The sequence below is a fragment of the Ailuropoda melanoleuca genome, chromosome 2 (genome assembly GCF_002007445.2).
Source record: "Ailuropoda melanoleuca isolate Jingjing chromosome 2, ASM200744v2, whole genome shotgun sequence".
Lineage (NCBI taxonomy): Eukaryota > Metazoa > Chordata > Mammalia > Carnivora > Ursidae > Ailuropoda > Ailuropoda melanoleuca.
In genome coordinates this window covers 75,661,371-75,688,828 of record NC_048219.1, presented here as the reverse complement: position 1 = coordinate 75,688,828, position 27,458 = coordinate 75,661,371, and the positions used below count along the sequence as shown (strand labels likewise).

Here is a 27,458-nt window from a genome sequence, read left to right as displayed (position 1 = left end):
TGATATTTGTATATATTGTAAAATGATCATCACAATAAGTCTGGTTAACATCGTTCACCATATGTAATTAAAATTTTTTTTTCTTGTGATGGGAACTTTTAAGATTTACTCTCTTAGCAACTTTCAAAACTATACAGCACAGTATTATTTACTATAGTTACCATGCTGTACATTACATTCCCGTGACTTATTTTATAACTGAAGTTTGTACCTTTCAACCTCTTTCACCCATTTCACTCATCCCCTAAACCTCCACCTCTGGCAACCACCCACTAATCTGTTCTCTGTATCTATGAGCTCTTTAATTTTTTTTAAAGATTTCACTTATAGGTGAGATCATATGGTATTTGCCTTTGATTTATTTCACTTGGCAAAATGCCCTTAAGGTCCATCTATATTGTCTCAAATGGCTAGCTTTCTTTTTGTTATGGCTGAATAATATTCCATTGCACACACATACCACATTTTCTTTATCCTTTCATCCATTGGTAGACACTTAGGTTATCTCCATGTAAGAACAATTAACATAAGACCTACTATCTTAGCAACTTTTAAAATATTCAACAGAGGATTCTTAGTACTTATTCTTAGAATATTTGTTATATATGTTATAAGTACTATTTTTGTTTTAAATTTCAGCATTGATAGTGATGGAACAATGACAATAGACTAGGATGAATGGAAGTACTACTTTTCACTTCATCCCACAACAAATATTGATGAAATTGCTCGTTTCTGGAAGCATTCTACTGTAAGATTGCTTTGTATTTTTCTCTATTTTTATTTTTCTACAAATGTCATGGCTCTTATGATTATGTAACCTCTATAATACTTCCAGCCTCAGTGGCTAAATTAACAATATTCTCTCCTTAAAATGTTCTACTAATTGAGTAAGGACTGTTAGTATTGTATGTACAAACATAGCTACTACAATTTCTTTGTTTACTAAAACCTAGAACTTAAAGTAGATACTCATCTACTGAAGGGACCTACTTTGTGTTGAGAATAAATTACTCTGATACAGTTAACTGTCCTAGGAAAGTGGAAAAATAATATACTTTTCTTTTTTCACAGAGTATATCAGAGGTGATATACTCAGTTAGCTTTCTGTCATGGGAATTTAAAGTCAAAGATTAAGATTCAAAATATCAGAATCAGAAAGGATCAAATATGTAATCTACCTGTTCTTTTTATGTAAGCACTTGACTCAGAGTTGTGAGGATCAAATGAGGTTTTATAATAAAAAACTTGTTTTTTCTTTTTTAGATCTCAATGCAGGATGTTGTTAACCATTTATTCATGGCATGCTATTTGCATCCTCCTCTTCATAGATGATACAGGGGAGGACAAAGAGCATAGGCCTCAGAGTCAGATGCCTAGGGTTGAATTTCACTTCTGCCACCCACTAGCTATATAACCCCCTCTGTGCCTCAGTTTTCTCAGTTATGCAATGGGGATAGTAATGGTAGGAGTTTTGGGAATTAAATTAGTACGTTAGTGAATTTAGAAAAGGGCTGGGCTGGTCATATATGTCTTCAATAAATGTTACTTATTATGATAGCCACTTATTCTAATATGTGTAGTCTGTGTCTTGGATGTGTATATATTCTTAGGAATCGTGTAATGTTTCGTGTGTGTGTGTTTAATTTACATAGATAGTATTCTGCTGAAAGCCACAACTGATTTCTTGCTTTGTTCACTCAGTGTTATGATTTTAAGATTTGTCCTTGCTATATGTTCATCTAGTTTATTGCTTCTAACCACTACATAGTATGCATTGAACACATCTTCTTTATCCAATTCCCTAGTAATAGACATCTAGACTTGCCCCACTTCATCTAAAAAAAAAAAAAAAAAAAAAAAAAAAAAAAAAAAAAAAAAAAAGGTCCTCTTTTGTACCGTAAGAGATTTCACCTGGATTTCTGGGTCAAAAGGAATATGCATTTGCAAATTTTACAGAGGTTATCCAGTCTTAATTCTTTGAAAAATAGCCATGTTATTTCTCAAATGACTTTCTACACCAGGTTACATTCCCACCAGCAATGCATGAAGGTTTCTGTTTCTCTACATATTACTTGGTATTATCCAATTTTCTAATATTTTTTAATATTTTTTAAATATTTTTTAAATATTTTTTCTAATATTTTCTAATATTTTCCACTCTGTTGGGTATAAAGTTGTATCTTGCCTTGATGTGCATTTCTAACATGTCTTCATAGAAATACTAGAGATTCACATGTTCTTTCCTACAAATTGTCTATTTTTGTCCTTGTCTATTTTTTTTGATATTTGTTGAGATAGAATTGACATACAACATTGTCTAAGTTAAGGCATATAACATGATATCTGATACACTTATGTATTGTGAAATGGTTGCCACACTTCCTGCCATAACCCTCACATAATTATCATTTTTTTTTGTGGTGAGAACATTTAAGATTTACTCTCTTAGCAACTTTCAAGTATATAATACATCATTAACTGTAATCACCATGTTTTACTTTAGGTCCCCAGAATTTACTCAACTCATAACCGGAGGTTTTTGTCCTTAGACCAACATCATCCCATTTCCTTCATTTCCCAGCTCTTGGCAACCACCATTCTACTCTCCGTTTTTATGAATTTGGCTTTTTTTAAGATTCCATATATAAGTGATACTGTACAGTATTTGTCTTTCTCTGTTTGACTTATTTCATTTAGCATAATGCTCTTGCAGTCCAACCATATTATTTCAAATAGCAGGATTTTCTTCTTTCTAATTGCTGAATAATAACCCATTGTGTATATATACAGCATCTTCTTTATTTATTCATCTGTGGGTGGACACTTAGATTGTTTCCATAACTTGCTTATTGTGGATAATGCTGCAGTGAACATGGAGGTACAGATATCTTTTTGAGATCCTGATTTCTTTTTTTTAAATGCTTTATTTATTTGAGAGAGAGAGAATGAGAGAGAGAGAGAGAGCACACTTATGTGAGCAGGGGGAGGGGCAGAGGGAGAGGAAAACAAGCAGATTCCATGCTGAGCAGGGAGCCTGACTTTGGGCTCATCCCAGGACCCTGAGATCATGACTTAGCAGAAATCAAGAGGCAGATGCTTAACCAAGTGAGCCACCCAGGCGGCCCTGAGATCCTGATTTCATTTCCTTTGGCTTTATACCAAGAAGGGGAATTTCTGGATTATATGATAGTTCTGTTTTTAATATTTTGAGGAATCTTATACTGATTTCCATAGTGCCTGTACCAATTAAATTCCCACCAATAATGCAGAAGGGTTCCTTCCCTTCTCTCTCCATCCTTACCAACATGTTATCTCTTGTTTTGTAGGTAGTAGCCATTCTAACAAGAAGTAATATCATTGTGATTTTGATTCGCATTTTCCTATTGATTAGTAATGTGGACCATCTTTTCATAAACATGTTGGCCATTTGTATGTCTTTTTTTTTTTTGAGAAATATCTATTTTGTTGTTTTGCATACTTTTTTTCAGTAGATTTTTTTTTTGTTTTGTTTTGGTTTTTTGGTTTTTTTTTTTTTTTTGTCATTGAGTTGTATGAGATACTTATATATTTTGGATATTAACCCCAAATCAGATATATGATTTATAGGGATTTTCTGCTATTATGTAGGTTGCCTTTTTCATATTGCTGATTGTTTCTTTTACTGTGTAGAAGCTTTTAAGTTTGATGTAGACCCACTTATTAATTTTTGCTTTTGTTTTCTTTTTATATATATATATATATAGAGAGAGAGAGCGAGCAAGAGGGGGGAAGGGCAGAGGGAGAGGGAGAGAGAGAATCTTAAGCAGGCTCCATGCCACGGTCAGTGTGGAGCCCAGTTTGGGGCTCAATCTCATGACCCTGAGATCATGACCTGAGTTGAAATCAAGAGTTGGACTCTTACAAAAAGCTTTTTGCTTTTGTTATTTATGCTCTTGGTGTCATATCCAAAAGGTCATTGTCAAGACCCATGTCAAGCAGCTTTTTCCTTATTTTCTTTAAGGAGTTTTACAGGTTCAGATCTTATGTTTAAGTTTTTATTCCATTTTGAGTTAATTTTTCTGAGTGTTTTAAGGTAGGGGTCCAGTTTTATTCTGCTGCATGTGATTATCCAGTTTTCCCAACATCATTCTTTTAAGAGACTATTCCTTGTCCATTGAATATTCTTGGTTCCTTTGTCAAATGTGAGTTTACCATATATGTGAGGATTTATTTCTGGGCTCTTAATTCTGTTCCATAGGTTTTTGTGCCAGTATCATACTGTTTTCTTTACTATAGTTTTGTAGTATAGCTTGAAATCAAGGAGTATAATCCCTCCAGCTTTATTCTCTCTCAGGATTGCTTTAGCTATTTGAGGTTTGTGTTTCCATATGCATTCTAGGATTTTTTTTTCTCTTTCTGTGAAGAATGCCACTGGAATTTTGATAGGGCTTGTATTGAATCTGTGTCATTGTGTATGTGGACATTTAACAATATGAATTCTTCCAGTCTATGAGCATGGTGTATCTTTCCATTTATTTGTGTCATATTCAAATTCTTTCATCAATGTTATTTAGTTTTCAGTGTGCAAGTCTCTTACCTCCTTGGTTAAGTTTACTCCTAAGTATTTTATTGTTTTTGATGCTATTATAAATGAGATTGTTTTCTATATTTCTTTTTTTTTTTTAAAGATTTTTTAATTTCTTTATTCAACAGAGATAGAGACAGCCAGCGAGAGAGGGAACACAAGCAAGGGGAGTGGGAGAGGAAGAAGCAGGCTCATAGAGGAAGAGCCTGATATGGGGCTCGATCCCATAACGCCGGGATCACGCCCTGAGCCGAAGGCAGACGCTTAACCGCTGTGCCACCCAGGCACCCCTATATTTCTTTTTAAGGTATTTTGTTGTTAGTGTATAGAAATGCAACTGATTTTTATATATTGATTTTGTATCTTGCAACTTTACTGATTCCATTGATTCATTCTAACAATTTTTTGGTTGAGTCTTCAGGATTTCCTATATATGAGATCATGTCATTTGCAACAGAGACAATTTTGTTTCTTTCATTCTGATGTGGATGCCTTTTTTTTTTTTTTTTTTTTTTTTTTTTTTTTTTTTTGAGAGAGAGAGTGAGAGAGAGTGTGTGGGAGCAGGGGGAGGGGCAGAGGGAGAGTGAGGGAGGGTGTCTTTTTTCTTTTTCTTCTTTCTTTCTTTCTTTCTTTCTTTCTTTCTTTCTTTCTTTCTTTCAGAGAGCGAGCAGGGAGGGGCAGAGGGAGAAGGAGTGAGAGAATCTTAAGCAGGCTCCACACTCAGTATGGAGCCAGATGTAGGGCTTGACTTCATGAACCTGAAATCATGAACTGAACTGAAATCAAGATTCAGAGGCTTAACCAACTGAGCCACCCAGGCGCCCCTGGATGCCTTTTATTTCTCTTTCTTTCTCAACTGCTAAGGCTAGGACTTTCAGTACTACGTTGTATAAGATTGGTGAGAATGGTCACCATTGTCTTGTTCCTGATCTTCAAGGAAAGGTTTTCAACCTTTAACCATTGAGTATTATGTTAGCTGTGGGCCTGTCATATATGGCCTTTAATATGTTGAGTTATATTCATTCTATACCCAATTTTTTGATAAAAGATGTTGAATTTTGTCAAATGCTTTTTCTACATCTGTTGAGATGATCATATGATTTTTATCCTTAATTTATTAATGTGATATATCACATTTTTTGATTTGTGTATGTTGAACCATCTTTGCATTCCAGGGATAAATCCCATTTATCGTGATCCTTTTAATATCCCATTGAATTCTATTTGCTAATATTTTGTGGAGGATTTTTGCATTTATGTTCATTAGGGCTATTGGTTTGTAGTTTTCTTTTCTTATAGTGCCCTTGTCTTGCTTTGGTATCAGGGTAATGCTGGTATTGTAAAAATGAGTTTGGAAGGGATCCATTCTCTTCAGTTTTTTAGTAGCGTTTGAGAATGATTGGCATTTATTCTTCTTTAAATTCTGGTAGAATTCACCAGGAATACCATCTGGTCTTGGGGTTTTCTTTGTTGGGAGATTTTTTTGATTAGTGATTCAATTTGCTTTCTCATTACTGGTCTGTTCAGATTTTCCCTTTCTTCATGATTCAGTCTCAGTAAGTTGTATATGCCTAGGAATTTATACATTTCTTCTAGATTATGCAACTTATTGGTGTATAATTGTTCAGAGTAGTGTCTTATGACCCATTGTAGTTCTGTGGTATCAGTTGTAATGTCTCCTCTTTTGTTTTTGCTTTTATTTACTTGAGTGTTCTCTCTTTTTAGTTAGACTAGCTAAAGGTTTGCCAGTTTTGTTTATCTTAAAAAAAAAACAGCACTTAGTTTTGGTTATCTTTTGTTTTTTGCTTATTTGTTTTTGTTTTTGGTCTCTATTTCACTTATTTCTTCTCTGACCTTTATTATTTCCTTTCTTCCCCTAACTTTGGCCTTAGTTTTTCTTTTTCTAGTTCCTTAAGGTTTATTTATTTATTTTTATTATTATTTTGTATTAGTTTCAGGGGTAGAATTTAATGATTCATCAGTTGCATATAACACACATTACTTATTACATCAAGTGCTGTCCTTAAGGCCCATCACCCAATTACCCCATCCCCCCCACCCTCCTCCAGCGACCGTCAATTTGTTTCCTAGAATTTAGTTTGCCTCCCTCTCTGTTTTCATCTTATTTTATTTTTCTTTCCCTTCCCCTATGTTCATCTGGTTTTTTCTTAAATTCCACTTTTGAGTGAAATCATATGGTATGTGTCTTTTTCTGACTGACTTATTTCACTTAGCATAATACTAGTTCCTTAAAGTTTAAATTTAGATTGAGGTTTTTCTTGTTTCTTGAGGTAGGCCTATATTGCTATGAACTTCCCTCTAAGAACTGCTTTTGCTGCATGCCATAAGTTTTAGTGTTTTGTGTTTCCTTTTGTTTCAAGATGTTTTTTTTGATTTTCCCTTTGATTTCATCTTTGACCCATTCAGGGGCCTTATTATCTCCATTATCTCCTTTATTTTTTGTATTTAAATATTGTGCATTTAAATATGACATTTAATATATTAAGCCAGTACCATTAAAAAAAAAAGTAATCCTACTGAAGTCCCTTATAGCTACCTTATCCTTTTTCTCTCTTCATGGCTATACTTCCCATTCACTTCTCAACTAACTGGCTTTGCTTTCACCACTTTGTAGAAATTCTTTTACTAAGCTAGTCTCCCTACTGTTAGTTCAGTGGATATTTTCTAGATCTTACCACTCTCTCTTTTTACATGTTCTCTTCACCTGGCTTCCTTTACACTGCAGTCTCCTGGTTTTCTTCCCACCTCTCTGTCATTACTTTTCTGTCTCCCTTGAGGGTCTTTTTTTTTCAGTCTGTCTCTTATATATTAATTTTCTTCTATGTTCTATTTTCAACTTTCTTTGCCTCTCACTCTGTATATTTTTTTCCTAGGCAATCCTATTTACTCTTCCATGTTGAACTACCAGATATAGGCTAATTGATTGCTCTAAATCTTATGTCTCTAGAGCACACCTTCCTTCTGCATGTGCAAGCATTTGTTGGATATCAATTGGGACACCTCAAACACACACACCACGTCATTTGTCCCGTAGATTTTTCTTTTAGCATTTCACTGAATGGTGTCTTCACCTTCCTAATTGCCCAGGCCAGAAATGCCAAACTTATTCCAAGGTCTTGAGCTTTCCTTTACTCTCCTTCGATCCTTATATATAGTCTTGCAGTTCTTAGAATATCTAATGTCTTTGAATAAATTATTTTCTTTGCCTAGAACATTCCCTTGGCTAATCCGTACTTCTATAGGGAGATAGTACAGTGTGATGGATGAGAAGGTAAACTTTGAGGTCAGAATACCTGGACTCATATTGTTTTGCTACTTCTAAGTCACTTTATGTGTAAAGTGTTCCTTGACAGTTCCACTCATCTCCCCCAACAAAAATTTAAAAATTCTACACTCTGTTAAATGTCTCTGAACTGTGTTCTTAAGACACTTTTTTTTTGCTACCCTTGTTATTGTACTTATTCCTCTGTGTTATAATTGCTTGTTTCCTTTCCTGTTTTTTGTATTATACTGCAAACTCCCAGAGGGAAGAAACATAATTTTTGTATTATGGTTTGAACTCTTTTTTTTATTTTAATTTTTTTTATTATATTATGTTAGTAACCATACAGTACATCCCTGGTTTCTGATGTAAAGTTCAATGATTCATTAGTTGCGTATAACACCCAGTGCACCATGCAATACGTGCCCTCCTTACTACCCATCACCAGTCTATCCCATTCCCCCACGTAATTTCTGCACCATATTATGAATGCACAGCCCAGCACCTGGTGTGTTAATTTATTAATTCAACAAATATTTATTGAGCACACTTATCTCCACTGACCAAAGTGCAAGGTTTACAACAGTGCATAAAAAAGACCAGGTTGCTGCTCTTATCAGGCTTATTTTCTAAAGGAAGAAGCAAGCAATAGATAGAAATGAACTAATAAAGGGGCCCCTAGGTGGCTCAGTCATTAAGCGTCTGCCTTCGGCTCAGGTCGTGATCCCAGGGTCCTGGGATCGAGCCCCGCATCGGGCTCCCTGCTCAGTGGGAAGCCTGCTTCTCCCTCTTCCACTCCCCCTGCTGGTGTTCCCTCTCTCTCTATGTCTCTCTCTGTCCAATAAATAAATAAAATCTTAAAAAAAATAAAAAAATAAAGAAATGAACTAATAAAGATTGTGCTAAGTATTAGAGAGGAATGCATGGAAATAGCCAAGGAGAAATGTCCTAGGTTGAGAGAAAATAAAGTACAAAGTTCTGAGGTGGAATGGTACTTGGAAAGGGGGCACTCAATGAATGCATAAATGAAGGTGGGAAAACTAAGAAGCAGGGAAGTGACTTGTCTGCCATGATTGACAAGTAATGGAACCTAGATCCCCTGTGTCCAGTGTGACACCCTTTTCAGTGAGTCACATTGCCTCAACATTTAGCAGAAATGGATAATCTTAGCAAAAGAAAGTATGATGACTGAAAATAAAGTGAAATGTAAAACTTGTTAAAGTTCAGAGTTTTAAAAAATAGTCATTTTTTTTGATATGTATGTTTTCTTTTTTTATGATAAATTTTTTATTATGTTATGTTAGTCACCATACAGTATATCCCAAGTTTTTGATGTAAATTTCCATGATTCATTACTTGCATTAAATTGTCATTCAGGGGGCACCTGGGTGGCTCAGTTGTTAAGCGTCTGCCTTTGGCTCAGGGCGTGATCCCAGCGTTCTGGGATCGAGCCCCGCATCGGGCTTCTCCGCTGGGAGCCTGCTTCTTCCTCTCCCACTCCCCTTGTGTGTGTTCCCTCTCTCGCTGGCTGTCTCTCTCTGTCGAATAAATAAATAAATAATCTTTAAAAAAAATAAATTGTCATTGAGAAGAGTCAATGTAAATAATAGAGAAAGAAGTATAAGAGTATAAAATACTACTCTTGAATTCTGACAGATTAGGTAAGTACACAGTGGAATTCAAGAGAATTTGAAATAAAGTAGACAAACTGAATTAAGCATTTATTCCTTACATATTGTATGGCAGACATTGCGGTATGTGACTAAGACATGATCCGTGCATTTAGTGTTTACATTTTTCATGGAAGAGATTAATCTAAATAGCTTGAGAATTTGAAATTAATAAGTCAAATTTAATAGGAATTGATTTTATAGATTTTAAATCTATATGTGAATGTATTATTAAAAATCATTTGGTCTAGTACCAGTGCTGAGAAAATTGTTAGTATTCATTAATAGGAGGTGAGCTATGAAAAATATCTTTGGGTTTTTGGTCTTTGTAAAAAATTATCCTTTTTTAAAAAGTATCCTTTTAATTTATCAAGTATGTATACTTTATTGTGTAATTCATTTTTACATTTTTATCAGATAATTGACATAGGGGAGAGTATATCTATTCCAGATGAATTTACTGAAGAAGAAAAGCATTCTGGAGATTGGTGGAGGCAGTTGGTGGCAGGGGGCATGGCTGGCGCAGTTGCGAGGACATGCACGGCACCTTTTGACCGCTTGAAAGTCATGATGCAGGTAGTTGGCATACTTGACCCCTTAAGCATTAAAGTCACTTGAAAAACCCTTGACAATTTTCAAAAAAGAAATGTTTTGACACATTTCATACTATTTCTCATTAAAGTTTCACATTTTTCTGAAAATGCAAATTTTCTTATTTTCAATATTAAAAGATTTTTAAATTTTCTTAAAGATGCTTGTGTGTTATTTAAATTAATTTTTATTTGAAATGATAGTAATAGAACACTGTAATAGAAGTTTTTTCAGAAATATAGCTAAATATATCAAAGAAGTGATAAGACACCATTAGTCTTGTTTATTGATTATCTCTAGACCCTGCACCTACATAATAGCATGGTTCTCCTGTACTATTTAAGTATTAAGCATATTTCTAGGAATTGGTAAATAAGTTACTTAGAGTGTGCTATTGACTGATGTCTCACTAGAGATAATGTTGTCTAATTATCTTTATTTTACTGAGTAATGATTGTCAATAGTAGTTTTAATGGCGCGTAGTTTAATCTATTAACTGTCATAATTAAAATCTAATGTTTGCTGAGTATTTTATTCGCAAGGATCCAAAAATTAATAATTCACAATCTAGGGAGTTTGAATTTCTAATAAACTTACATACCTGGTGGGTGTTTCATTGTCTTTTGTTTTTTTGGTTAGTGGCATTTGGTAATGGATTATTAACAGGTTTTTTTGGTTGTTGTATGATCTTATTTATTTGTTACTCTTAGAAGATCTTAATTCTGACAGATGTAAAAGTAGGAGCTCTCAGAGGTGAGAGCCTCCATCTCTTGACAATCTGTTCCTGATGTTCTCCTTTGGTTTCCCTCTTTCTCTTGGCCAGAAGTTTAGCATGTTCTGTGGACTCTTCCTTATTTTCCTTAGCTCTTTCTTCAGAGGCATCATTTGTGTCACAGGGCACATGGAGCAATGAGATGTGAATGCTGGGCACTTGGGTCCTGGGTGTTGCACCCCCTTTGTTCACAGGCTTTCTGACAATGTATTGGTGGCCATCATCTTCTGCAGGGAGATTGAAAGTTTGCAGATCCTGCTAGCTCTTGTGGGCACCATGTGATAAGGCACAATAATATCAGCCTAGGAATATCCTTCTCCCACTTTTTTACAATTACCAAGTTGTGAACACTCAGATCTGTATCCACAATGCAACCCTGACCAGATTTGGGTTTTCTTTCTCTGGATCTCCTATATCTATAGCAGTAATGCCCTTTACTCAGTATCAGTGTTCACTTTATGAATAATTTATATATTGTTTTTTGTTTTTGTGATTAACAGTATAGAATGAGTATTTTTTCATGTTATTTCAAATATTCTTCAAATATTTCAAATATTCGTGTATTCTTCAAATACAGGTTTTAATGACTGTATTATTTCAAGTGGATGTGTCATATTAATTTTTTAATTATTTTTTCCTATTGGACATGTAGGTGGTTTTAAAAACTCTTTTAAAATTATAATTCATATTAGTTCATAATGATGAACATCATTGCTTATGAATCTTTTTTTTCATATTTAGGATTATTTATTTAGAAAGAGTTCCTAGAAGTTAAGTAATGATATGAACATTTTTAAGGGTGTGTGTGTGTGTGTGTGTGTGTGTGTGCGTGTGTGTATATTGTTAAATTCTTTTCCAGACTTTTTCTTCCCACAGGAGATGAGAATGCCCATTTCAACTTGCTCTCTCCCATTATCATTCCCTTATATTATAGACAGGAGGGTATTTTACTAACATTCTAATTTTCACTTTCTTAAAAAAAGTATTCTTATTGTAAAATAATGCATTAGAAAAATGGGAAGATACAGAAAAGTATAACGAAGACCTTAAAATGACATGTAATCCTTGTGTATTAGTCTGCCAGGGATGCTATAACAAAATATCACAAACTGACTGGCTTACACAACAGAAGTTTATTGTCTCACAGTTTTGAAGGCTAGAAGTCTGAGATCAGGGTGTCTGCATGATTGATTCCTTCTGAGGGCAGTGAGGAAAGGATCTATTCCAGGTCTCTCTCTTTGGCTTGTAGATGGCTGTCTTTTCTCTGTGCCTCTTCATGTTGTCTTCCCTCTGTACATGTCTCTGTGTCCACATTTCCCCCTTTTTATAAGGACACTAATCATATTAGTTTTTGGGACCTGCATTAAGACCTTACTTTACCTTGATTATTTCTATAAAGACCCTATCTTCAAATAAGGTCACATTCTGAGATAATGGGCATTAGGACTTCAACATATAAATTTTGGGGGGACACAGTTCAACCCATAACACCTTGTTACCCAGAAGTATGCACTATTGAAAGTTTGATATATTCTCATCCATTCCTTTTTCTGTGCATATTTCAGTGTACTCTTTAATAATCTTGTAAAATTTTAGCAGCAACAACACATTTTGTATGTGCAAAAATTCTCTGGTAATTAAGTCATTCTTGTTTTCTTGAAGTTGCTCTCTTTGATGTATGAGATTAAAGTATGTATTTGGGAACAACAAAAAATTAGTATATCAGTTTTATATGTCTCTAAAGGACAGTGAAAATGGTGTTGAAGTTCATAGATTTCTACATTTATGTATCATTATTTTATTAGCAATAATAGCATCGATGCTATACTACTAGCAAAATAAATTTAAAAATAAATTTCCTGTACGTTTCTAGGTTCATAGTTTAAAGTCAAGGAGAATGAGATTGATTGGTGGGTTTAAGCAGATGTTAAAAGAAGGAGGAATTCGTTCTCTTTGGCGGGGAAATGGTGTAAATGTTTTTAAAATTGCACCTGAGACAGCTCTCTAGATTGGGGCCTATGAACAGGTAAAATGCTATCGACTAGGGAATTTTATGATAAAGATCAGAATTTAAATTTAACTAAAAAAATTTAGACTTTAATGAGAGAGAAAACTGGATTGTGCATAACAATAGATACCACTGTAAATACTGTGAAGATATTGTGGGTTTGGTTCTAGACCAGTGCGATAAAGTGAGTCAAATGAATTTTTGGTTTCCCAGTACATATAAAAGTTATGTTTACACTATACTGTAGTCTATTCACTATATGATAGCATTATGTCAAAAAAACCCCTATGTTTATACTCTACTTAAAAGTGCTTTATTGCTAAAAAATGCTAAGCATAATCTGAGCTTTCAGTGAGTTGTAATCTTTTTGCTAATGGAAGGTCTTGCCTGGATGCTGTGGACTGCTGACTGAGCAGGGTGGCAGTTGCGGAAAGCTGGAGTGGCTGTGGCAAATTCTTGAAATAAGACAACAGTGAAGTTTGCCTCATTGATTAAATCTTCCTTTCACAATTTCTCTGTAGCATGTGATGCTGTTTGCTAGCACTTTACCTACAGCAGAATTTCTTCCAAAATTGGAGTCAGTCCTCTCAAACCCTGCCACTGCTTTACTAAGTTTATGTAATAGTCTAACTCCTTTGTTGTCATTTCAACAATCTTCACAGCATCTTCACCAGGAGTAGATTGCATCTCAGGAAACCACTTTTTTTGCTCATCTATCAGAAGAAACTCTTTATCCATTGAAATTTAATCATGAGATTGCAGCAATCCAGTCCCATCTTCAGGCTCCACTTCTAATTCTAGTTCTCTTGCTGTTTCCATGACACCTGCAGTAACCGTCTCCGCTGAAGTCTGGAACGCCTTCTTCCAAACTCCTGTTAATGTTGTTTTGACCTCTTCCTTGAATCATGAACGTTCTTAATGACATCTAGAATGGTGAATCCTTTCCCAAAGGTTTTCAATTTACTTTGTGCAGACTCATCAGAGGTATCTATGGTAGCTATAGTTCCATGGAAACGTCCCCTGCTGTCAACCCTAAGAACAGTCATCTTTAGATGTTTCAACAAGGACTCCCTTCTTATCTTAGAACCATAGTCTACTAGTAGGTTCTCCAGTCTCATAATAAACTCCATTGTAATATTTCCACCTTCCTCAGTCTATTTGTTCCTTCCTCAACAATCTTTCAAGACTTTGGCATCAGGGGCGCCTGGGTGGCACAGCGGTTAAGCGTCTGCCTTCAGCTCAGGGCATGATCCCGGCGTTATGGGATCGAGCCCCACATCAGGCTCCTCCACTATGAGCCTGCTTCTTCCTCTCCCACACCCCCTGCTTGTGTTCCCTCTCTCGCTGGCTGTCTCTATCTCTGTCAAATAAATAAATAAAAATCTTAAAAAAAAAAAACGACTTTGGCATCACCACCTTGCTTGCTATTAGCCAGAGTTGTGTCCAAGCTTTAAAGAGCAGTTCCAACAGCATTTTAGGATAGGTTTCGGGAGTCCTGTGTCATGGGAGAGTGCTCCACATCAATAAAGTCTTCTCTATCCAGCATTTTATTCCATCCCTCAGATCCCCACCATTAGTACTCTTGTTACCCACTCCCACACTATTCCCCTGGTTCCTTCCAGTCCATAATAGCCAGGTCCTTGGGCTATCTGAGGACTGACTCTATATAAGTTATTGGTTGGGAGGCAGTCAGAGGAGGTGGGGGGAGTGGGCAGATTGTGAGGAGAGCAAACAACCTCTCGGTAAGCGTCTGCCTCTTTGAGGGCTTTATGTGCATGGCCTCAGTACAAAGAGAAGCTGCTCTGCTCTAGCAGTGGGAAGGGGACAACTTTTTGCCAAATTGGAGGGTGCTGGTGAATTTGGGAGCTCAGATTTGTCAGGCATATACACCTAAATGTTCCCATCCCGTGTATCAGGATCCTACTCCTTCCCAGTGTGGGTCCTCACTTTACCATAGGAGACCTTTTGAGGTTCTGCATTGTTTCCTTAGTAGCTCTGTTAGCTGTACATTTATATACTGGGCCTGATTTTTAGCAGTCTATGAGGATCATCCAAATACTGCTATGAAGGCCTCATAGTGTTCATAATATGCTTTAAGATGATAGTTAGACGACTTAACCTGGACATTGTCCTCCTTCAAAGTTTCTAAGATAGTGAATTAGGATCAGCCAACTGCACAATCCTTATAATTGTCTCCATGCTGTTCAAGTATTAGGGCAGCTGCATAATGTAATGTTTTTCTGTCTACCAATACTTAATCCCAAGTCACAGTGACTAAGAATCTTAGTAATTGTAATGCCACAGCATACCATAGATTATCATCATCCCATTTACCAACAAAGATCCCATTGTTGTCAAGTGACTGGTGGGTAATCCAGTTCTAACAACATCAGCAGGTCTACTTTCTAGGACCACTTTTCAAAGAACCAGCTTTTGATTTTGTTGACTTTCTCTATTGACTTCCTATTTTCAATTTCATTGATTTCTATTCTAATTCTTATTACATTTCTTTCTGCTACTTACTTTGGATTTAATTTGCTCTTCTTTTTCTAGTTTTCTGAGGTGGAAACAGATTACTATTTTTAGATCTTTCTTCTTTTTAAATATATGTATTCATGCTATGTATTTCCCTCCAAGTACTACTTACCACTCCTTTTTGATGAATTGTGTCTTCATTTTCATTTAGTTCAAAATATTTTTAAATTTCTCTTGAGATTTCTTCTTTGACCTGTGTGTTATTTAGAAGTGTGTTTTTAAATCTCTACATATTTTGGTATTTTAAAAGAATATCTTTCTGTTACTGATTTCTAATTTTGTTCCATTGTGGTCTCAGAGCAGCCATTGTATGCTTTCCATTCTTTTAAATTTGTTAAGTCGTGTCTTATGGCCCAGAATGTGGTCCTTCTGGGTGAATGTTCCAAGTGAGCTTGAGAAGAATGTGTACTGTGCTGTTGTTGGATGAAATAGTCCCTGGATGTCAGTTATATACAGTTGATTGATGGTAGTGTTGAGTTCAGTTATGTCATTACTGATTTTTTTTTCCTGGATCTGTCCATTTCTAATAGAGGGTGCTGAAATTTCCAGCTATGATAGTGTATGCATCTATTTCTTTTTTTAAAAAGATTTTATTTATTTGAGAGAGAGAGCAAAAGAGAGCGAGCATGAGTGGGGTGAGGGGCAGAGGAAGAAGCAGACTCCCTGCTGAGCTGGGAACCCAATTGTGGGTCTCAATCCCAGGACTCCTGGTTCAGGACCTGAGCCGAAGGCAGACGCTTAGCCGACTGAGTCACCCAGGTGGCCCTGGATTCATCTATTTCTCTTTGTACTACTATCAGCTTTGGCCTCGTGTAGTCTGCTGCTCTGTTGTAAGGCACATAGGTGCTAAGGACTGTTATATCTTCTTAGATAATTTACTCCTTTATCAGTATGTAATACTTTCTTTATCCCTGGTAACTTTCCTTGGTCTGAAGTCTGCTCTGTCTGAAGTTAATATAGCTACTCACACTTTCTTCTCATTGGTGTTAATGTGGCATATTTTTCTCCATTCATTTACATTTAATCTATATGTGTCTTAATATCTAAAGTGGGTTTCTTGTAGATAACATATTGTTGAGTGGGGTTTTTTTTTTTTTTTTGATCCACCCTGACAATCCCTGGCTTTTAATTGATGCATAGGACCAGGTTTGAAGTAATACCAATTGTTTTACTTTGGATTCCCCCTGAAAACACTCTGGGTGCAGCTAGTTTGTGAAGAAGCAGGGGTGAGGAAGCAGGGACAGTGAGATACAGAAAGAAGAAAAGCCAATACAAGGGTAAATAAGTGAGGTTTCAGCTATATGCAGTAGGGGCTTGATTCTGAGGGACTTCTAGGAAGTGTACAGAATAGTTCCCAGAATTATCTGTCTGAGGGAAGAAGCTGAGCTATTTATGTGCCAGTTTCTGTCCCATATTGTATGAAGATTGCTCTTAGGACGTTAACTTCTCAAGACTTCTGGGCTGGACTGGCTCCCACAGCTTCAGAGAAGGCCCGGAGGCAGAAAAGCAGAGAGATGAGAGCTTTTGCTTTTGATGGGTTTCTATCAGTGAAGTGAATCTGTGAGTCTGAGCAGAAACATCGAGATGTGATGTGGGGCTCTGGAAGGGTCTGCCATGGCCAGTGAAATCCTGCTTATGTTTGGGGCCTGAGAGTTGCTTCAGAGAACAGTGGAACACAGGGTTTTGTAGGCTTTGCTTATGGGTTTTCTAGCATACAATTCTTTCAAAAACTTCTTACACTTTTTCTCTGTTTGTCTCCAGTCAATACCACGCAGAGTAGTCATATCTAAAAATCTTTTCTCTGGTGTTTTATTTTCTAGTTCTTGTGCTTAGTCATTCCCCTTCTCTCTCATTTTTATAGTGGGCTACATTGATGTCAACTGAAACAATAGGCCGAAATTGGATGACAAGACCCCTAATCTCTTTAGGGCATCTAATTTCCTTCTGTTGGGGTACAGAGCAGGTGGCTTTTCCAACTTGGAAGCCCACCATTCTTGACTACCAAGCCAGGCTAAGAAAACTCCCTTAGTAGAGCTCCTTTTCCTTCCATTTCTGCTTGCAAATTGGCTTTGGAAAATGCCTTAAGGCTGAAAATCAGAGAGATGCATTAGGTCATGTGTTAATAGATCTTGTTAAAAGCAGCAAGGAGTAGGCAACACTGACCAACATTCTGAGATTTTACAATCAGTTTTCCTAGAACTTCAGGCTCAAAAAGCACACAATCTACCTTCCAAATTATTACAGCAGGCAATTTTATCAAGCATTCCCAGAAAGCATTAGAAAGATCATCATCTTCTCAGACTGCAATACCTGTGTCCTGACAATAAAGCCAGTGTCACATATTTTAGGCTTTAGTTATGGTAGTACCCTACATCTAGTAACCAGTTCCTGTTTTTGTGCAGGTTCATCCTAAGCTGTTACAACAAACAGACTCCAGAATACAGTAGCTTAAATGAGATAGAGGCCAGTGGCCCAGGGCTAACAAGTACAGCTAACTAGAGTAACCCCTTGTTCCTTGTAATGGAAAGAGCTTCTCACATTGTTACTATTCTTGATTATCCAGTAACCAAATACTATTAAGAACCCTGCATATGTAAGGCCTGGGGTGAAAAAGAGATAACAGATACAATCTCTGCCTCCTTTTTGTCATTTGCATGCTCTTCATGAAATAGTACATTCCTGAATATGCTTAAGTGATTTGATGTTGCTAACTCATTTTGGGGGGGAAAAAGGAAAAACGATATTGAATGGAGAAGTCTTACTATCTTAACTAACTGCATAAAAATTAAAACCAAGTATTCTAATGTCAGGTGTCTGGAATACTTTTTCAAATAATTTTCTACTACCAATTAATGTTATACACTTAGAAAATATATCTATATTCTATTTCAGTAATACTGTACATTTCAATACTTTTATTTATGCAGTATAAGAAATGGCTTAGTTTTGATGGTGCTAAAGTAGGAATTATTGAGAGATTTGTATCTGGCTCGTTGGCTGGTGCAACTGCCCAGACCTGTATTTACCCCATGGAGGTATGTATGATTATAAATTTTTAAGTAAAGTAATGCTTTCAATACAAAGTATAACTTTTAAAAAATATTTATTTATTTATTTGAGAGAGAGTGAGAGAGTGTATGTATGTAAGCCAGGGTGGGGGGTTGCAGGGGGAAGGGCAGAGGGAGAGGGAAAAGGAGAGAAGCAGATTCCCTGCTGATCTGGACTCCACTCTGGGCTCAATCTCACAACCCTGAGATCATGACCTGTGCCAGAATCAAGAATTGGATGCCCAATTGACTGAGCCCCCCAGGTGACCCACAAATTATAACTTTTGAAATAGATGGAAGTTGATCAGGATTTTGTATAATAAACAGCTTTATAGTTACAGGATTTAAATCTCATACCAAGTGTTAGTTGGCCCTAGTAAATGTTTTCTTTTGTTTGGTTGTTTATATAGGATGAAGGTAGTATTGTAGATGTATCAAGAAGATAAAAAAAAAATTGCTTGCTTGCTTGACTGATAGAATCCCTTAATCATTAATCAAATCAAATCTGTATTGTACAGCCACTAAGTTTATTTTTCTAGATGCAGAGACAAATCAGATAGGCATTTTGGTCATGGAACTTAAAGTTGAGATGAGGAGATAAAACATGTACATCAATAATGATGATTCAAAATAGAAACTATAAATTCTAGAAGAGAGATCCATATGAAGTGCTATGGAAATTCAGAGGGGAGAAGTTAACTGCCAGTTAGGGGTTTCATGAAAGACATTAATAGAATATGTGGGTTTGGCTTCAATTTGGCCTTCGAGATAATGAGGGAAGGCATTTTAGGTGGACATAATGACTTAAACAAAGGAATGGAGGCAAAAGAGCAGATATTTAGGTTTGAACTGGATAATATCATGGATAATGGGTTGGGGCCAGATCAGAAAGGCTCTTGAATGCAGTGTAAGAAATATAATTTCAATTTCTTAAAAAAAGTAAGAAGCCATTAAACACGTTAGAGCCTGAAATATAATCTTGGTAAAGTTTTTTAGAGTGAGAGAGACTAGAGAAATGAGATGACTGCATACAAGAGATTGGTGCCGTTCAGGGAAGTGATAGTAAAGGCTTGAAATATGATACTGACTAGAGGAAACTGACTCATCTTAGAGCTGTCTTGAGAAGCCACAGCCTGAGAAGTGGAAAGTAGGACAGAGCGAAGGGAAGAAGGTGAAGATCTGTCTGGGTTGTGTGCCTGAGTGTTTTAGGAGAGTTTCGTCTGAGTTACATCTGTAAGAGAGTTTGAGAGTGGCGGAAGTGGCCCAGACTGTGAGAGGATGAGGAGTTCAGGTTTGTACGTATTTAACTGGAGTTGTTAGTGGACAACCAAATTATGATTTTCAGCTGGCAGTTGCAAATGCGATACTGAGATTTGAGAGGTTTCAAGTCTTGATGTGTCATCTGCAAAGAAGTGCTAGTTAAAGTCATGAGATTACTTAGAAAAAAAGTAGTGTTTTGTTTTGTTTTATTTTTTAATACTGAGAAGAGAATTTTTGAGAAGACCTTAATTTAGGGAGTAGGTGGGCAAAAAACCTGCCAGTGAAGCAGACAGAAAAGATTTACTTGGGTAAGAAGAGAGTTGAGTACAGTGCCCTGGGGAGGGCAGAGAGTTTTGAGAATGGGATTATCCATAGTGTGGGTGCTGCAGAGAAGTTCTTAAAACAAAGCCTTCCAACTGATGACTCAGAGGCAGCTCTATCAAGGTACACAGTTTGCCGAATCAAGAAAAAGTTCATGCTTTTTTTTTTCGGGGGGGGGGGTCTTGGTTGTTTTGGAGAGCCATTTCTCCAAGTATTTATAGTTCTCCCTGAAATTAAATTAATGGAAATTAAGAGGACAAGGAGTGAGGTTCTTTTTTTTTTTTTTAAAGATTTTATTTATTTATTCAACAGAGATAGAGACAGCCAGGGAGAGAGGGAACACAAGCAGGGGGAGTGGGAGAGGAAGAAGCAGGCTCATAGCTGAAGAAGCCTGATGTGAGGCTCGATCCCATAACGCCGGGATCACACCCTGAGCCGAAGGCAGACGCTTAACCGCTGTGCCACCCAGGTGCCCCAAGGAGTGAGGTTCTATCAGGAAAATTGTGCAGGAATGTTGATCATAGACAGACTACTGAAGCCTACTATTGCCCTCATAGGTCCTGTTATGTTACTACTTTATGAGCACGTTTAATCGTATCAAACGATTATAGATCCACCTCACTGTTACAGTAGTTCCCACAGTGTGTGTATCTTAAGTATATACGGAATGTTAGTTTTCATATTGCTTCTTCACTTTAACATGACTATATATATATATATATGAAATTGGGCTGCAGTTTCTTTATTTTGCAATAATGTTACCTCAAATGAGTTTGGTTTAGAATATGTTGCCTTATAGCACATTAAATGAGTTTGAGCGGATATTATCAATCAAAACCACAGTGATTAATTACATTTTCTTGTTTAAATAATTTTTAAAAACTGTACTGTGTTAGCTGTTTACAGTTAAAAGCCAATTAGGGAGAATTAAGATTATATTTAAGATTGCTTTCTTTTTTTATTTCTATGATAATCAGTAAACATTGTATATAATGCAGTTTAGTGTATGACTAGATGAGTTGAGTAAATCTGATCAATATATGTTTATAATATTCTTCACATTTAGGTTCTAAAGACCAGACTGGCTCTAGGTAAAACTGGACAGTATTCAGGGATCGTTGATTGTGGTAAGAAGCTTCTGAAACAAGAAGGTGTTAGAACCTTTTTCAAAGGTTATATTCCTAATTTGCTAAGCATTCTACCTTATGCAGGCATAGATTTTGCTGTTTATGAGGTGAGTTTATTCTCTTAATATGACATTGTGTGTTAGATTTGAAAATTTGGTGTAATAATAGTCTTCATTCTAAAAATCTAGTTGTAAATGACTTTATATGAAGTAGTTTCTGACCAAGAAGTTTGGTTGAGTTGAATGGTTTTATTTGGCTTTTCATTTTATATCTCAGTTGTCTAGTATTCTAATAATAACTGCGGTGGTTTTTGTGAATTAGGTTTTACTGATAATATTTATAGACTTAAATGCTGATGTAGTGGTTCACAACTCTGGATGCATATCAGAATCACCTGCAAGTAGATCTTTAAAAAGTAAGACCGTTGGGCTGCCTCTTCCTCTTCCTCTCCCCTGCTGCGTGCATGCTCATTCTCTCTCTCTCTAAAATAATAAATAAATAAGTCTTTTAAAAAAAAAGATTCTTGGGCTACATCCAAGAGATTCTAATTTAACTATTCTGGGAGGAGGCCTGGGATTTAGGTTTTTTACTCTCTAGAAAAATCTGATGTACAGTTAAGATTGAGAAAGCTGAGATGTTATTGCCCAGTTGTGAAAATGAGAGTTGAGGGGAGGAGTCCTTGGGGGCTATTGGGAGAGAGGCAGCATGGAGATAGGGCATATATCCTAATAGTGTAGTGCTTGCTGAACAGGCAGGATGCCAGGTTATTCCCTTTCTTGCCAATCGTTTCAGTTGTGTGATCATACATATGTGTTAGGCAGACTGTTGTAACAATATATACCATTTCGTCATAAGAACCAGGAAAGAGTATGTGACTAGTATCACTTAAATTCATTCTCAGTGCAAGAAGGACAGCTCTCCAGCCACAGGCCCAATGGTATTTTTGGCAAGTGGTACCAAAACCAAATGAAACATAGTCCATTTTGTTTAGCACTTAAAAATGCATATGTCTTTTATAGATGTTTAAAGTATTGAATGATATAGTATGTATTTATTTTCTCCTTTTTTGCTTGCTTCTGTGGTCTTATTAAAATAAATTCATTGCTGCTGTTTATGTTGCGCTCTCTTCTTTTTTTCATTTCTGTAGTTCTGTATCTTTTGCTTTCTTACCAGAGTAAGAGTGATGTTACACATTTCTCTTTTTATTGTTGCATGACTAATAAATGCACTGAGTAAAGAAATTTTGAAGTATATTTTTTTCAAAAGCATCAAATTATATATTTCATAGTAATTGCCTCAGTATATAATGGTAAAGCTGTATCCTTTGATAAATGAACAGCTCTAAAAGTACTTAGTGATCTTTTAAACCCACTATTTTTTTTATTTAGATAAGAAAAAGATTTTTATTTATTTATTTATTTATTTATTTATTTATTTATTTTTTAAATAATTTTTTATTATATTATGTTAGTCACCTTACAGTACATCCCCGGATTCCGATATGAAGTTCGATGCTCCATTAGTTGCGTATAACACCCAGTGTACCATGCAATACGTGCCCTCCTTACCACCCATCACCAGTCTATCCCATTCCCCCACCCCCCTCCGCTCTGAAGTCCTCAGTTTGTTTCTCATAGTCCATAGTCTCTCATGTTTCATTCCCCCTTCTGATTACCCCCCCCTTCTTTATCCCTTTCTTCCCCTACCGATCATCTTAGTTCTTATGTTCCATAGATGAGAGAAATCATATGATAATTGTCTTTCTCTGCTTGACTTATTTCACTTAACATTATCTGCTCCAGTGCCGTCCATGTTGCAGCAAATGTTGAGAATACGTTGTTTCTGATAGCTGAGTAATATTCCATTGTATATATGGACCACAACTTCTTTTTTTTTTTTTATTTAAGGGCATCTCGGCTCCTTCCATGATTTGGCTATTGTGGACAATGCAGCTATGAACATTGGGGTGCATATGGCCCTTCTCTTTACTACGTCTGTATCTTTGGGGTAAACACCCAGTAGTGCAATGGCTGGGTCATAGGGTAGTTCAATTTTTAACTTTTTAAGGGACCTCCACACTGTTTTCCAGAGTGGCTGTACCAACTTGCATTCCCACCAACAATGTAGGAGGGATCCCCTTTCTCCACATCCTCTCCAACAATTGTTGTTTCTTGCCTTGTCTATCTTTGCCATTCTAACTGGCGTAAGGTGGTATCTCAGTGTGGTTTTGATTTGAATTTCCCTGATGGCTAATGATTTTGAACATTTTTTCATGTGTCTGTTAGCCATTTGTATGTCTTCATTGGAAAAGTGTCTGTTCATATCTTCTGCCCATTTTATGATTTGTTTATTTGTTTCTCGTGTATTGAGTTTGAGAAGTTCTTTGTAGATCTTGGATACCAGTCCTTTATCTGTGGTGTCCTTTGCAAATATATTCTCCCATTCCGTGGGCTGTCTCTTAGTTTTTTTGACTGTTTCCTTGGCTGTGCAGAAGCTCTTTATCCTGATAAAGTCCCATAAGTTCATTTTATCTTTTATTTCTCTTGCCTTTGGAGATGTGTCGTGAAAAAGGTTGCTCTGGCCGATGTCATAGAAGTTGTTGCCTATGTTCTCCTCTAGAATTTTGATGGATTCCTGTCTCACATTGAGGTCTTTCATCCATTTGGAGTTTATTTTTGTGTATGGTGTGAGAGAGTGGTCAAGTTTCATTCTTTTGCATGTAGCTGTCCAATTTTCCCAGCACCATTTATTGAAGAGACTGTCTTTTTTCCACCGGATGTTTTTTCCTGCTTTATCAAAGATTAGTTGCCCAAAGAGCCGAGGGTCCATTTCTGGGTTCTCTATTCTGTTCCATTGGTCGATGTGTCTGTTTTTGTGCCAGTACCATGCTGTCTTTGTGATCACAGCTTTGTAGTACAGCTCGAAATCCGGCATTGTGATGCCCCCAGCTTTGTTTTTCCTTTTCAACAGTTCCTTGGAGATTCGGGGCCTTTTCTGGTTCCATACAAATTTAAGGACTATTTGTTCCAGTTCTTTGAAAAATGTCCTCGGTATTTTGATCGGGATAGCATTGAAAGTGTAGATTGCTCTGGGTAGTATGGACATTTTAACTATGTTAATTCTTCCAATCCATGAGCATGGAATATTTTTCCATCTTTTTATGTCTTCCTCAATATCTTTCAAAAGTGATCTATAGTTTCTAGGATATAGGTCCTTTACGTCTCTGGTTAAGTTAATTCCAAGGTAACGCATGGTTTTTGGTGTTATTGTAAATGGGATGGATTCCCTAATTTCTCTTTCTTCAGTCTCGTTATTCGTGTATAGAAATGCAACTGATTTCTGGGCATTGATTTTGTATCCTGCCACCTTACTGAATTGTTCTATAACTTCTAATAGTTTGGGAGTGGATTCCTTTGGGTTTTCCATATAGAGTATCATGTCATCTGCAAAGAGAGACAGTTTGACTTCTTCTTTGCCGATTTGGATACCTTTGATCCCTTTTTGTCTTCTGATTGCTGTTGCAAGGACTTCTAGTACTATGTTGAATAATAGTGGCGAGAGTGGGCATCCTTGTCGTGTTCCTGATCTTAAGGGAAAGGCTTCCAGCTTTTCCCCATTGAGAATAATGCTTGCAGTAGGCTTTTCATAGATGGCTTTTATGAGATTGAGAAATGTACCCTCTATTCCTACACTCTGAAGGGTTTTAATCAGGAAAGGATGCTGTATTTTGTCAAATGCTTTTTCTGCATCAATTGAGAGGATCATATGGTTCTTGAGTCTTTTCTTGTTGATATGATGTATCACATTGATTGATTTGCGAGTGTTGAACCATGCTTGCATCCCAGGTATGAATCCCACTTGGTCATGATGGATAATCCTTTTAATGTACTGTTGGATTCTATTAGCAAGGATCTTGTTGAGGATTTTGGCATCCATATTCATTAGAGAAATCGGTCTGTAATTCTCCTTTTTGAGGGGGTCTTTGCCTGGTTTGGGGATCAAGGTAATATTAGCCTCATAGAATGAGTTTGGTAGCTTTCCTTCTGTTTCTATTTTTTGAAATAGCTTTAGGAGAATAGGTATTATTTCTTCTTTGAATGTTTGGTAGAATTCCCCAGGAAAACCGTCTGGGCCTGGAGTTTTATTATTTGGAAGGTTGTTTATCACTGACTCAATTTCTTCATAGTTAATTGGCCTATTTAAGAAATCTATTTCTTCCTGTTTCAGTCTTGGTAGTTTATAGGTTTCCAGGAAGGCCTCCATCTCTTCCAGATTGTTTAGTTTTTTGGCATATAGCTGTTGATAAAAGTTTCTAATAATCCTTGCAATTTCAATGGTGCTGGTCGTGACCTCTCCCTTTTCAGTCATAATTTTAATAATCTCAGTCCTTTCTCTTTGTTTTTGGACAAGTTTTGCCAGTGGTCTATCAATTTTATGGATTCTCTCAAAGAACCAGCTTCTAGTCCTGTTGATCTGCTCTACTGTGGTTCTGGTCTCTAATTCATTGATTTCTGCTCTAATCTTGGTCAACTCCTTCCTTGTCAGTGGGTTAGGCCTGTCCCTCTGTTGCTGTTCCAGTTTCTTGAGGTGAGAATATAGAAACTGCATTTTAGATTTTTCTATTCTTTTGAGTGAGGCTTGGATGGCTATGTATTTCCCCCTTAGGACTGCCTTTGCAGTATCCCATAGGTTTTGGACCGTTGTGTATTCATTCTCGTTGGTCTCCATAAATTGTTTAATTTGTTTTTTGATTTCCTGGTTTATCGAGTCATTCTTGAGCAGGATGGTTCTTAGCCTCCAAGTGTTTGAGTTTCTTCCAGGTTTTTCCTTGTGGTTGAGTTCCAATTTCAGAGCGTTGTGGTCTGAGAATATGCAGGGGATAATTTCAATCTTTTGGTATTGGCTGAGACCTGTTTTGTGTCCCAGAGCATGATCTATTCTTGAGAATGTTCCATGGGCATTTGAATAGAATGAGTATTCTTTGGTTCTGGGGTGTAGTGTTCTATATATATCTATGAGGTCCAACTCGTCGAGTATGGCATTCAAAGCCTTTGATTCTTTGCTTAGTTTTTGCCAGGGTGTTCTGTCTATTTCTGATAGTGGGGTGTTGAGGTCCCCTACTATTACTGTGTTCTTATCTATATGTCTCTTTATTTTGGTTAAGAGTTGGCTTGTGTATCTTGCTGCTCCCCTGTTGGGGGCATATATATTAATAATTGTCATATCCACTTGTTGAATACTTCCTTTAAGAATAATATAGTGCCCTTCTGTATCTCTCTCTATGGCCTCTAGTTTAAAATCCAGTCTATCTGATATGAGAATTGCTACTCCAGCTTTCTTTTGAGGTCCATTTGCGTGGAAGATGGTACTCCATCCCCTTACTCTAAGTCTGAATGCATCTTTGGGTTCAAAATGAGTCTCTTGTAGACAGCAAATGGATGGGTCATGTCTTTTTATCCAATCTGCAACCCTGTGGCGTTTTATGGGAGAGTTTAAGCCATTTAGATTGATAGAGATTATTGACAGATATGATTTTAATGATGCCATTTCTCTTTAAAGTCTTTGTATCGGTTGTGACTTGCTGCTCTGTATCACTCTTGGGGCCTTTTTACCTTTATAGAGCCCCCCTTAATATCTCCTGTAGGGCTGGTTTCGTGGTTACGAAATTGGTTAATGATTGGCGATTTTGGAACGTCTTTATTTCTCCATCAATTCTGAATGACAGCTTTGCTGGATAAAGGATCCTTGGCTGCATGTTTTTCTCTGAAAGAGCTTTAAAAATGCCCCCCCAAGCCTTTCTCTCATTCCAGGTCTCTGTAGACAGGTCTGACGTAATCCTGATACCTTTGCCTTGGTACGTGAGAAATTTCTTTGCCCTGGCCGCTTTCAATACTGTATCCTTGGATCTAATATTTGCGAATTGCACTATGACATGCCGTGGCGTAGGTTTGTCCTGGTTGAGCTTGGATGGGGTCCTCTCTGCCTCTTGGACACGAATGCTTGTTTCCCTTGCTAGATTAGGGAAGTTTTCAGCTACAATTTGTTCAAATATCTCTTCTAGACCTCTGTTTTTCTCCACCCCTTCAGGGATGCCGATGATTCTGACATTGGATCGTTTCATAGAGTCAGTAATCTCCCGTAATCTACATTCGTGGGCGTGGATTTTTTTAAGACCAGCTTCTATTTTCGTTTTTTCTTCTACTAACCCATCCTCCAATTCGCTAACGCGTTCCTCTGCCTCGGTGACCCTGGCCGTCAGAGCCTCTAGTTTTGACTG

At 36.7% G+C, this 27,458-nt stretch overlaps 1 pseudogene; it reads left to right on the top strand.

Moving 5' to 3' along the window:
- The window catches only part of LOC100469794, a 61,710-nt pseudogene that overhangs the window by 30,353 nt on the left and 3,899 nt on the right, over positions 1-27,458 (top strand).